Source organism: Schistocerca gregaria, chromosome 3, assembly GCF_023897955.1.
Source record: "Schistocerca gregaria isolate iqSchGreg1 chromosome 3, iqSchGreg1.2, whole genome shotgun sequence".
Classification (NCBI taxonomy): Eukaryota; Metazoa; Arthropoda; class Insecta; order Orthoptera; family Acrididae; genus Schistocerca; species Schistocerca gregaria.
In genome coordinates, this window is record NC_064922.1 from 606,448,143 (window position 1) to 606,461,067 (window position 12,925).

Sequence of the window (12,925 nt, forward strand, 5' to 3'; positions counted from 1 at the left end):
GGTCGGGATGTACATAAAAAAATGTAACTGGTTCAATACTTCATTATTCAAATCAAAATTCTCGTTTTATTGGCGCTGTAAGGTGTGGCTTGAGTGGATGGGTGGAGGGTTCGCAACGGAAACACTGTTGTCAGTTAAGGACTTTTATTGACTACATTACTTGAGGTAGTGAGACGACCATGCCTCTCTTTTGTCAACGGCAAGCTCTGCTGAGCGGTCGGCAGCTTCCGTCTCGGCCGAGGAGCCAGCGGTCAGTAGTGCTCTACTTTCCGTGGCGTCGTGGAGTCTGCACGACCCCTCGCTCTGCTGACGTCTTCGCGACGGCTCGCGAAGACGGCTGTGCACAGGGTATGACTCGCCGCCCTCTGGCAGGAGACCGACGATGGCTAGTCGTCTTGCCCTGTGGCGCCAACTCCCACTAGGGACTCGGCGTCTGTGGCAAAAGGCGCAGATGGCAGTTCGGCGGGGCTGAGGCACCGACTCCCAGTGCTGGCAGCAGGGGCAGTCCTGTCTCGAACCCATGGCTGCAGCTGGCGAGGCTCAGTCGTCTCACTCTTTTGCTTAGTCTGGCGTCTTGGTGGTGCTGCCGCAGATTTACAGAGACGAGAAGTGATCCCCTGCCTCCAAATTCAAGTTGATTTATATACCTCCGGCACTAAAACTGTTCTTGTAACAAGAGACTTGCTCTGGTGTGGTGATATCGCCCCGCTGCCTACACGGTTACCGCTGTGCGACACAGTTTATTGCTGCGCTCAGCTATCCTCGCTTCGCAGGAAAATTCTGTGTCTGTTATTGTGGCCCACACGTCGCCACACTGAGGCCTATTGACTCGCGGCTGTTAGTGAAACTCCCATGCCGGCTTCAAACCACTTCTCGTTATCTATGTTAAAGACTTCTCTGATCATTCGTTAAAGTCATATAAATCCTTCACTTATTTTTACAAAATACATATTTTGAACTGTTATTTTCACAAAATACATATTTTCAACTGAAAAAACCACTCGGCGCAAGTTTAGTTTTTATAAATAAATTTTAACTGTGTGGTTCATCTACACTGCCTGGAAAAGATTGCAAAAACAAAAAATAATTAATGTAGATTAATGAAATTTCTGGAATATATTTGGTTAGGTAACATATTTAAGTGACTGACATTGCAACATCACAGGTTAAAGTGAGCGCAAGGTAAGCCATTGCAAATGTGAAATACTGGTACATTAATAACTGGTGTAACTGCCAGAATGTTGAATGCAAACATACAAGCGTAGATGCCTTGCTTTGTAAAGGTGCCGGATAACAGTTTGTGGGATGGAGTTCCATGGCTGCTGCACATGTTTGGTCAGTACAGCGACAGTTAATGCTGTCTGTGGATGACGCTGGAGTTGTTCGATGGTGTCCCATACGTACCCGATTGGAGACGGATATGATTATCAAGCAGACTGAGACACCACGTCCACACTCTGTAGAGCTTGTTGGCTTACAACAGCAGTATGCCGGCGAGTGGTATCCTATTAGAAGATACCCCTAGAATGCCGTTCATGAATAGCAGCACAACAGCTCGAATCACCAGACTGTCGTACAAATTTGCAGTCATGGTACGTGGCATAATCACCAGTGCTACTGATATCATAAGAAATTGCATCCCAGACCATAACTTCAGTTGCAGGTCAAGTGTGTTGTAAGGTGTCTTGGTCTCCTGACCTTCATTTCTTACATAATCCGTCGTACTCTGCACATCAAGACGCTTCATTCGAACCCAAACTCGGTAAGGTAGAGTCGATTTTGTATGAATTCATGTAAACAATATGCAAATCTAATAAATAAATCGCAAGTGCGCACCGATGTTGAAAAAAGTAGATGCTGGCGTACACAACATCAACCACAGGAACTTTCGTTCTAAAGAGGGCTGGGTCAACAACATATCTACTTCGGCCGAAGCGACCGCCCAGAGAGAAGACAGCTTTCGCCGGAGCGAAGGGACAACGACCCCTGCGTTCGACTTAATAGCAAATTCCGCTACATTGTGTGGGAGCGCCCAGAAGACGCATTTTTTCACAGACCGACTGCGTAGTTACAGGAGGACAGTATATGCCTAACGGAGATTCTACAGATTTCCGCATTGGTCGATTTAAACGAAACGTCAGTCTCCCTTTTAAAAGAGCAATGCTGATTGGCGGAATATTTCTGACGCAAAGAGTCAGAGGAGTGAGGGAAGCCAGCGAATGATATACCCTTGCAACTATTCCAGAAAATAGGGCCATTCCATTGTCGCTTTTGGAGCTTGTACTTGTACACAAAGAGCACGGATTAAAGTCTCTCCTCAGCTCCTCTGTCGTTAGCGAATCGGAGTGACACTCTATATTGAGTCGCTCGCTATTAAGCGTTGTTTACTGTGTTGGCCGCCACACTTATTGTGTGGTGTGAACATGGGCAGAGTACTTGTTCACGCCTGCGAGCGAGTATTGAGTGGCATCGTGGTGGACTGGTTATCTGACCGGTGTACCACGCCAATAGTTAGACTAGAGGCGGATAGGAGTCCTTGACTTCATGAAGGTGCAGGGAGAGTTTGATTGGCGGAGGTAAATCCAGATAGAAAGAGATAGTTGTGTTGTTTGTCAGCAGCAAGCGACGCAGGCAGCAGTAGTCGCAGCTCACGGTATTGTGCGCTACAGCGTATGCGAGCCCCATCTGTCCTCCCTAACAGTACACTCCACCACATTTCTCACCCGACAGCCTTGGCCGTACCTAGAAAAGTTATTCAAGTTGTGTAGGTGTGGCTCTCAGCCATTCCACCGAGTAAATAACATTCTTAAAGAAAAGGGAGAATAGAACCTTTCCATAATAGCATTCCTATCCATAAGAGGCAATCAAATGTTCTGAAAAAACCCGGAAATTTATTATTGTGTTATAAGAAAAAGTTTCACTTGATTTCTCAGAATTTTTTGTAATAAATACTATTTGTCGTTGGTTTAATGTTTTTGTTGCACTAACTAGCAATACTCCCGTACCCAAATATCCAATAGTTATGTAAGAATATATAGACTATTTTTGTATCTTTTCCTTACAGCGGACGACTGCAGAAAATATTTGTTGCTGAATGTTTTTCAAGCAGTTCTTGTTGGTACATTACGAGCGTCTCTCTGACTTCTGTAATAGTGTGAGGAGGAAATTGTTTCTTGCAGGAGCCAAAGGGTACTTGTTGGATCAATCCATTGCGCAACTTGACAAAATAAAACCCACACACTCACAGTGTTTAGCACACAGACAACCAACACATGGCCATCACTAGCACCGAGCCAGAACCAGCTTACAGCAACAAACCATACCGCCCTCCACCACGCCCTCCACTGAGTTCTGGCTTGACACCACTGGTCACATATGACGGTGGTTTGACGTCAGAGGAATTCACGCTACAGAGAGTATAGCTCGGAGCTGTTCTTGAAATAATCTATTTCTAACAGTTACTTGCGTCAGTGCGATGACAATATCTGCTCAAATTGCTGCTGCTGATGCAGTACGATGCCCCAGAGCCATACTCCGTACATGACAACCTTCGCTCTCGGTAGTTCCACCTGACCATCCGGAGACCAGCCTGCTTGGGACCGTACAGCCTCATGACCACTGCTACCAACAATCATATACAGTGGCTACATTTTTGCCAAGCCTTTGTGCAGTATTGCAGAAGGAACATCCAGCTTCTCGTAGCCATATTACACGACGTCGTCAAACTCAGTGGGATGCTGACAATGGCGTCTTTGTCGCCTTAAAGGCGTTCAACACTAACATCAACTCAACACTTCCAATCTCAACGGTAGCTGACGCTCACGACCACTACAGCGCGTATTTAAAGCAAATCTGATTTGCATCTTCATTGTGGCGTTACTAGGGCCACTCTTATGCAACTGGTGCAAAATCTGAATATACGTCGTCTTTCAGATGTAGAAACACGCCTACCAACTTTCGTTTATGTGGTACAACTCCTTCTTGGTGTAGCGATTTTTTTCGTCTGAGTATTTCAGTGAGCCATACCTATTTTACAACGAATTACCTGTTTTAAAGCTTCGCATACTGAACCAGTGCTATCTACAATGTCATGATAAGTCTATTCTGAAGGTAGTTATTTGAAAAAATGCATACTTCAATATGATGCCTTTATTCTTCCTAATACCGAAATATTATTGGAAATCGCAAGATCAAATTTCCATGTAGCTTCTTCTTACTCGGTTATTGGGCTATAAAGCTATTGCTGATAGTTCCAGAAGTATCCCAGAACAGGTAATAAATCTCCATAAGAGCAGTGACACAATGTTTCGTGGAATTCTTGATGAGAGACACTGTTGACACGAAAGACTGTTGAGTCAGCTTGTTCCGCCTAGAGCTGCGTACGTACCGACAGTGTCATAATGTGATGTAATGCCGGACCTAGATAACTGATACTAAGGCAGCTCTGCTCCCACGTTCATGTTACCTGCCACACCAGTAGCGACGCTGGGAGCCGATACCTCAAGCAGGACGGGAGCGGAAGGGATCCACTCAGTGTGTGTGCAGCACTACTTTCTCGAGTCCACATAAACAGGTAAGAACTCTGATTGAGCACTTCCATTTAGTTTGGTTAGTCGCATTTGAGTTTCCACCATCAAGCCTGGTGAAAATGTAAAACACGTGTGAATTCCTGAGGGACGAAGCTGCTGAGGTCATCGGTCCCTAGACTTACACACTACTTTATCTAACTTAAACTAACTGATGCTAAGAACAACACACACAGCCATGCCCGAGGGAGGACTCGAACCTCCGGCGGGAGGGGCCGCGCAATCCGTAACATAGCACCTTTAACTGCACGGCCATTCTACGTGACCAAGCGTGGAGAAAATTGTACTTACCACTCTATCACTTTTTGTTTACTTTAAGTCTCTTTCATTGTAAACACCAAATGTACTTCAACTTAAATGTAAAGCATATAGTTTCAACTGGATTCCAGTAACATCTGATGTCTCTCTAATATGTGGTACATGGTACGCATAATACAGCTAAAGTCATGTTCTTGTACAATCAGATACGTGTGGAAGAGAAAGCTGTCTTCTGTCAATAACTATGAAAGAGGACTCTCTGTCTGTGTTGGCGGTCTTAAGACAAAGTAGCGTCAGTAATAAATAGTTGTTGGATATCATATGTGGTTATCGAGACGATAAAATGCTTTCTGGACATAAAATCGCAGTAGACTGTTATCGCTTGGGTGATTGGTCACATACGTAGTTACCGTAGTTACTTTGAATTTTATAGTGCAGGTCCTACGAAGGAAGATTTGCTTCTGCTGATAGAACAACAGGAAAATGTGCCTTGCTTCAAACTTTGCGTAATGTAAGAACTAAGAATAGAGCCACCGAAATGAGATAAAGCTATATCACGTTTATCAGCGGAGATATGACGCCATTTAAGTGATACTGGAGTTACAGAAACTAATCCGGTTCTATCGTCCAAAGTCTACCTCTTCGCGATGTGACACCAATGAACAACCACAAATTAATGTAACGATCTTACGCAGGACTTTTGCGATCGTCATAAAGGAAGAAAGGAACACTGCAAACGTGTTTGTTGTATAATAGTGAGGAAATTGAGTCCGAACAGCCCACTACGATACCGATTGCAACTCGTCGTCAATGTGTATGAGTAGAGTGTAATACTAACTGCTGTAATCACAGGCAATATTCGGCTATAGTCTCAGCGACGAGGGCCACTCAAAATCATTGGCAGGGAAAATGAATGCTTATTTCACATTAACGACAGAATTTTGGAATAAAACGCTCATGTGCAAATGAGACTTCATAAAACACTGTTATGCAAACTGTTTCGAAACGACGACTGTCGGGAATATCCACCAGAGTGGACTGACAAGAAATGGAGGAAATCTAAATGCGTGTTTCTTACATTTATAACTGGCTCTTCCAATCTATACTGTATGGTACGGAAACAAGCACATAAAAGGAGATGTGCTTCTTCCTAAAAGCACGTAGGTTTTGTTAGTACGCCCAGCGGTCAGATAGCCGGAGAGATACTCTGCTGCATCTGTCTTACAGGGCAGAGGCCGGCAAACAGCGGCTCCCGAGACACTTGACACTCTTTGACCTCGAGTGTCGTGGCTCTTCTACAAAATAACACGTGCGTGCACTCACGTATGTTTCCAAAAACATAAAATTCAACACACATCATCTTGACGCAGCACTACATCGCGTTCTACAGTCTATTACTACAGATAACGTGCCCCCGCAGGAAATGCTAGAATAGTAGTTAAAATATGTTCCTCGGCGGTAGGCAGTTCCACCTCCCCTTTAGGAAGTACCTAGTCTCCCCTCCAAGATTACCCCATCAGTAGCATTTTTCCCTTCACTCCTGCAGTTCTGTGCATTTAGCAGCCACAAATTTTCAGTTGGCCTTTACGCGCGGGAGGCCAGCGCAATTCAAGCATGAATTGTGACCCACCAGCAATGTCATTTTGCAGAGGTTAGTGCTAGCTAATAGCACGCGACCAAGGAAAATAACTACTCGAAGCATAGAGTTATCACCATTTTTCCTACCAGCCCAAATATTACGCTTCATCTATTCAAGAATTGTAATTATTTTTTCTTTATTATTAAAAAATGAGGCAATTTTAGGTGCCCATGTCAAAGTGATATGGGCACAAATAAGCTAAGAGAAACAGAGGAAGAATATAGTGCTTTTAGCTGAATGGACCGAGACTTTCGGGGTTATTCAGAGTTTAAATAGCCTTCTAACGTATCCTATTTGTCAGTAAAAATTGTCTCATAACAGTAAATAAAATTTGGGGACAATTTGCTATTCTTCTTTTGATACTCTGTATACTGCCGTAAAATCATCAATAATCAACGGCAAGAGGATGCAGAAGGAAATGGAAACTACTGCATTAAAGACGGATAATGTGTAGCCACAGGACATGTGGCCTGTAATTGTCATGATGATCTCTCGTTTGGAAAAAGATTCCGGACCAGTCTCCCATTCGTATCTCCGGGAGGGGACTGTCATGTAGGAGGTGATGATGAGAAAAAGATTGAATAACCAACGAAAGGATAACTTTCTACGAATCGGGGCGTGGGATGTCAGAAGTTTGAACGTAGTAGGAAAGCTAGAAAATCTGAAAAGGAAAATGCTAAGGCTCAATCGGGATATAGTGGGGGATCAGCCAAGTGAAATGGAGAAAAGACAAGATTTATGGTCAGATGATTACAGGGTAACATCAACAGCGGCAGAAAATGGTTAAACGGGAGTAGGATTCGTTATGAATATGAAGGTAGGGCAGAGATCAGTTACTGTGAACAGTTGAGAGATAGGATGGATCTCATCAGAATCGACAGCGAACCAGCACCGACAGCGATAGCTGAGGCATACAGACCGACGTCGCAAGATGAATATGAAAGACAGAGAAAGTGTATGAGGATATTAAACGGATATCTGAGTACGTGAAGGGAGATGAAAATGGAATGCGGTTGTAGGGGACGGAGTAGAAGATAGCTTCAAGGGAGTATGGCCTAGGAATGAGAGAGGAGAGAGAGTAATTGTTTTCGGATATAAATTTAAGCTGGTGACAGCGAATATTCTGTTCAAGAATCACAAGAGGCGAAGGTATACTTGGGAAAGACCGGAAAAGATGAGTGGCTGCCATTGTCAAAGCTTCACCCTCCATTGGTGGTGGTGGATTCGTGCTGGCGAAACGTCAGAAAAATTATCAAACAAACGTCGGCCGAAGAACCCGAAGCAGAAGCCAACAGGCAGTTCGTCAACAAGAGGCCACGAAAGCCTCAACATTTAAGGGATTCTGTTACCTAGGCGCAAAAAAACTCATTACGGTTGGAGCAAGGAGGACATAATAGCCAGACTTGTAATGGCAAAAATGGCATTCCTAACCAAGAGAAGTCTACTAGGATCAAACATAGACCTTTATTTGGGGAAGAAATTTCTGAGAATGTACGTTTTGAGCACTGAATTGTTTGGTAGTAAAACGTGGACTGCGGGAAAACTGGATAGAAGAGACTCGAAGCATTTGTGATGTGGTGCTTCAGAAGAATTTTGAAAATTAGGTGAACTGATAAGTAAGGAGCGACAAGGCTCTCCGCAGAATCGGTGAGGAAAACACTGACAAGAAGAAGGGACACGATGGTTCGACGTCAGTTAAAACATGAGTGAATAACTTCCATGGTACTAGCAGGAGCTGTAGAGGGCAAAAATTGTAAAAGAGGGCAGAGATTGGAATACATCCAGCAAATAATTGAGAACGTAGGTTGCAATTGGTCCTTCGAGACCACATGTGGTACTTCCAGATGAAGAGTTTGGCACAGGAGAGGAATTCGTGCCGGGCAACATCAAATTTGTCAGAAGACTGATGACTCGAAAAAAAAAATGCTGTCGTTGGTGCCAGGAGGAAAGAGATGCACTTCAGAAGAGCAGGAAAAAGCAGATTCTGTATTTAATTACTGGTTGCAGTCTTCCACAAAGTTAATATTGCAAGTTTTATGGTTAGTAAAGAGATTGTTAATATAGGAAAAACATTTACCGAGGGCGAATATGTACGAATGGGCTTCAAAAATTAAGTAAATTACACAATTCGCCCCATGCTAAAAAGACCACATGGCAGTCGGATGTTTATATATTTATATATTTATGGTAAGTGAATCAGAACACTTATATCAATTAGCCAAAGCAAGTCGATGCTACTCTCAAAAATTCTCGAGTAAATAGACTTTCAAGTTTTCCGACCAAACGTGAAAAATGAGATAAAATGTTTTTATTCTGTGGTAGAATGTTCTCTGGCAACTAGGGATCTTAGGTTCGATTCCCAACGGATGAAAAAATTTAAACAGATATGCATGTTCCGTTGGCAATGCCATGAAATTTAAAATACATGAGGATGGTAAAAAAAAGCGGTGGTATTCGAGATTGGTACATAATTGCTAGTTCGTACTTCGTTTCGATCACTATTTGTTCCGTTTCTTTCCCTTCAGTTCGAATACCAGCGACATTTAAATATACAATTCCTCAAATACATGCCAATTAATAAATTTCTATCTGTCATGTTTTATTAAAAATGCCTTCTATTTGTATTTACATGTCGTAAGCAAAAATGCAGTTTTCACTGCAAATATAAATTTTTAACTACCGGTCTTCTATAAAAAAGATGGTTTAAATTAAGAAAACAGCACAGGTTAAACTTTTGGTCCTTCTTTATTTTACGCTTCACGGTAATGTTCATGGGACATGCACCTTGGTTTAAAATTTTACCATCATGGATGGGAATCGAATTAACACTACCTACGTAGGGGAAGAACATTCTACCACAACGCCATATAATCATTTCCAAACATGAACCACGTCAAGGATAAATTTAGAGGTCGTCTTATTGATGACAACACGGAATCGTGCCTAAAATTAAAAACAACAATATAAAAACTAGAATTACCGAAACTTTCCAAGGAGATTCAGGTCTTTTGCCCACAATAGTTTTGGTCTGTAATTGCCGTATTTTATTTTTATGTAATCCTTAGAATTTAATTATCTCAATAAATAATATAATTACAAAATTTACTCAGTGTTCTCATAACGTAATTAAGATTTGAAATTTAACGCAAAATTGGGGAGATTTGTGTGGTGAATGAAGATGTCGAGCGTTGAGAAAGGCATGTAGAGATTATCTGAACATACAGAGGTGATGAACCAAAGAAAATAGACGAAACAAGTATTTATGTGCCTCATTTGTTGATGTTTCACAATTACAGCCGATTATCTGCGAAACAATCATAGGTCATGCAAGTCATACTTTTGCTGATGGCAAAAACGTATATACTAATTATTTATTCCTGGAAATTATAAACATTACGAATAAAGATTAGTATACGAGTGTGGATTGGAGAGTCGACCTCGGCGAACTTACTTCAATCTGATTGAGGACGTTTCTAGCAAAGACCCGCCTAGGTGTACCATAATTAAGTTAATAACTATATACCTACCTGTTTACGAAGTTTAAATTCAAAAAAATTTGACTATCAAATGAAATTTCAGTCGTTGTGCTATTGATATAGGGCTCTCTTGCCTACTGAATTTGCCGACATCTGTTATAGGATAAGGAACATGAGATCAAATTGTGTAAGGACTTACGTGGACGTAAATTGTTCTAGCTCAATTCAAGAGTGAGACAAGATAGAGTACAATTAACGGCAATATAATACAACTCTTATGTACATGGATGGTACAGTGAGGTGACAAAAGCAATGAGGTAGCGATATGCACATATACAGTAATATCGCGTAAACAAGATATAAAAGGAAAGTGAATTGGCGGAGCTGTCTTTTGTAGTCAGGTAACTCATGTAAAACAGTTCCTGATGTGATTATTGCCCCACATCGGGAATTTACAGGCTTTTAACGTGGAATCTTAGTCAGAGCTAGATGCATGGGACACTCCATTTCAGAAATTGTAGAGAATTCGATATTCCGCTACCCACAGTGTGAAGAGGGTTGCCGTGAATACCACATTGCAGCCATTACCTCTCACGACGGCCTTAACTTAACGATCGAGAGCAGTGCCGTTTGTGTAGAGTTGTCAGTCCTAGTTGACAAGCAGCATTGCGTGAAATAATAGCATAAATCAATGTTGGAAGTATCGGTGAACGAATCAGTTAGGACAGTACTACGAAATTTGACGTTAATGCGCTATGGCAGCATCAGACCGACGGGAGTGTGTTTGCTAACTGCACGACATCGCCTGCAACATCTCTCCTGGGTTTGGGACCCTAGACGACTGTAAAACGGTGGCCTGGACAGATGAGTCCCGATTTCAGTCGGCAAGAGCTTATGGTAGGGTTATAAAGTGGTGCATACTCCGCAATGCCATGGACTCAGTTTGTCAACAAGGCAACGTGGAAGCTGGTGGTGGCTCCATACTAGTGCAGGCGGTGTTTACATGGAATGGACGTTCTTCTACTTGGAGATCATTTGCAGCCATTCACGAACGTCTTGTTCCCAAAATACGATGGATGATAATGCGCCATTGCACCAGGCCACAATTGCTTGCGATTGGCTTGAAGAGCACTCTGGAAAATTCGAGAAAATGGTGTAGCCACCCAGATCGCACGACGTGAGTCCCATCGAACAATTAAATAGTCGAGAGGTTGGTTCGTGCACAAAATACTACACCGGCAACACCTTCTCAAATATGGACAGCTATAGAGCCAGCATTGCTCAGCATATCTGCATGGGACTTGAAGCGAGTTGTTGCGTCCACGCCACGTCGAATTTCTGCACTTCGCCAGGCAAAAGGAGGTCGGACATGAGATTAGGAAGCATTACACGACTCTTGTCACCTCAGTGTATAATTAGGTGCACACATGATGACTTTATTCTGGTGTAAAATTGTGACACGAAAAGAATGTGATCCATTAGCTAAAACTAGTGTCTTATTCTGTAGGACTGATTATCATCACTATAATTATTAAATTCATTATTACTGTTATTACCGTCATTATTATTGATATAATTATGTTATTATCGTGTTTTGAGTGAATGATTACCGTGTCAAAAGTTGGCGGATATTAGGTTAAAGAAATATATGAACAGTGAGGAAATATTCGAACTCTCTGCTCAACAGTATACCACCAACAAAACTAGTGACTTTTATAAACAACTAATATTACCAGTCACCCGGAGGCTGATTTATTATGAGAAATGATAGAAAATTAACCTGAATACCTTTTGCGAATTGTATTCAGATCTAACAACTGAATCACTCACTCTCACTCAAAGATATGTCATAATCAACGTATGAAATACAGTCACTTACAACCTGCGCTGTGTCCAGGACAGAATTAGCAATCCATTGTGAATCCAAAATTTCTTATCAGTGAGAAGATACGATACTTCTATGTGCTTCAGGTAAACTACATTAAAAAATAAGACTCTTTTATTTACCTCAAAACTAAATCCACATTTGTACTCGCTTCACATATCTCAGATTTGTGATCTTTCCAGACCTGAATCATCGTGATTGAAAAGATTTTGAGAACCTACAGAAAAATGGTTAAATTCAAAACTAAGTGCTTTAATTCACTGTTCTCCTGTTCAAAAGTCACTACAAGCTGCTTGTATCCTGTCGCAACAAACTGTAAAATGTTGCAAATACACGTCTACAGCAAGTTTGAAATAAAAATCTCACACACGATAATCCTTTCTTCCCGTCTCATGAGTCATTCAGAAGCCAAGCTGACTAACTCCATCAAATGGAAATGTTCAATACAAACAGTTAAAGTTCTTAATTGATAGAAAAATCTATAATTTCTTCAGCATATTTAGAATACTCTCATAATTAAGGTTATGTTTTCAGAACTTCACAGTTATGTAAAAGATTTCAGTGTCTCTGTCTACGCAATAATAAAATCCACTTCGTGTGTCGTCATCACTGACAGGTTCGTCCTACATGATACCTCTTGCAAAGATTTTATAATAGTTGTGATGAACGGGAGGTGTAAACTTCAGCAGATCCATCACATCCTTCTTTTTTGACATGGAGATCGGTCTTGAAATGATATGAAGTAGATCTCGTGGAACATTAGCTAGAATTTCGAAAGGGCGTCCGTTTCCAGGTTTCTTGCGGGCATTAATTTTTCGAGCCATTTTTGGTGAGAACGTGGTTTTGTACGGTATAGCAAATGATTCAGATTTTTCATTTCTGATCCGAATCAGTTTCAGCCAGATAACTGGATTAACTTTGACACTTTCTTTCCTGTTAGTGAAACATTTTTCTAAGTTTTCGACTAGAAGTGAAAATTTCATGGTTCATTTCTATGTGCTAAGAATGATATCATGCCGGTCCATTGGAGAAAAGATGGGGCGACCAGATTTTGCTCTTTTTTCGACAAAAGAAAAATCTG

The 12,925-nt window shown here is 41.7% G+C and overlaps 1 protein-coding gene across 1 annotated transcript in view; it reads left to right on the forward strand.

Annotated features, from left to right (window-relative positions):
* Nucleotides 1–4,436: 4,436 nt before the first annotated feature.
* The window catches only part of LOC126354650 (UDP-glucosyltransferase 2-like), a 58,887-nt gene continuing 50,398 nt past the window's right edge, over nucleotides 4,437–12,925 (forward strand). Inside the window, exon 1 of the mRNA XM_050004424.1 lies at nucleotides 4,437–4,573. The gene's annotated coding sequence lies outside the window, so the exon portion shown is untranslated. The remainder of the gene's footprint in view (nucleotides 4,574–12,925) is intronic.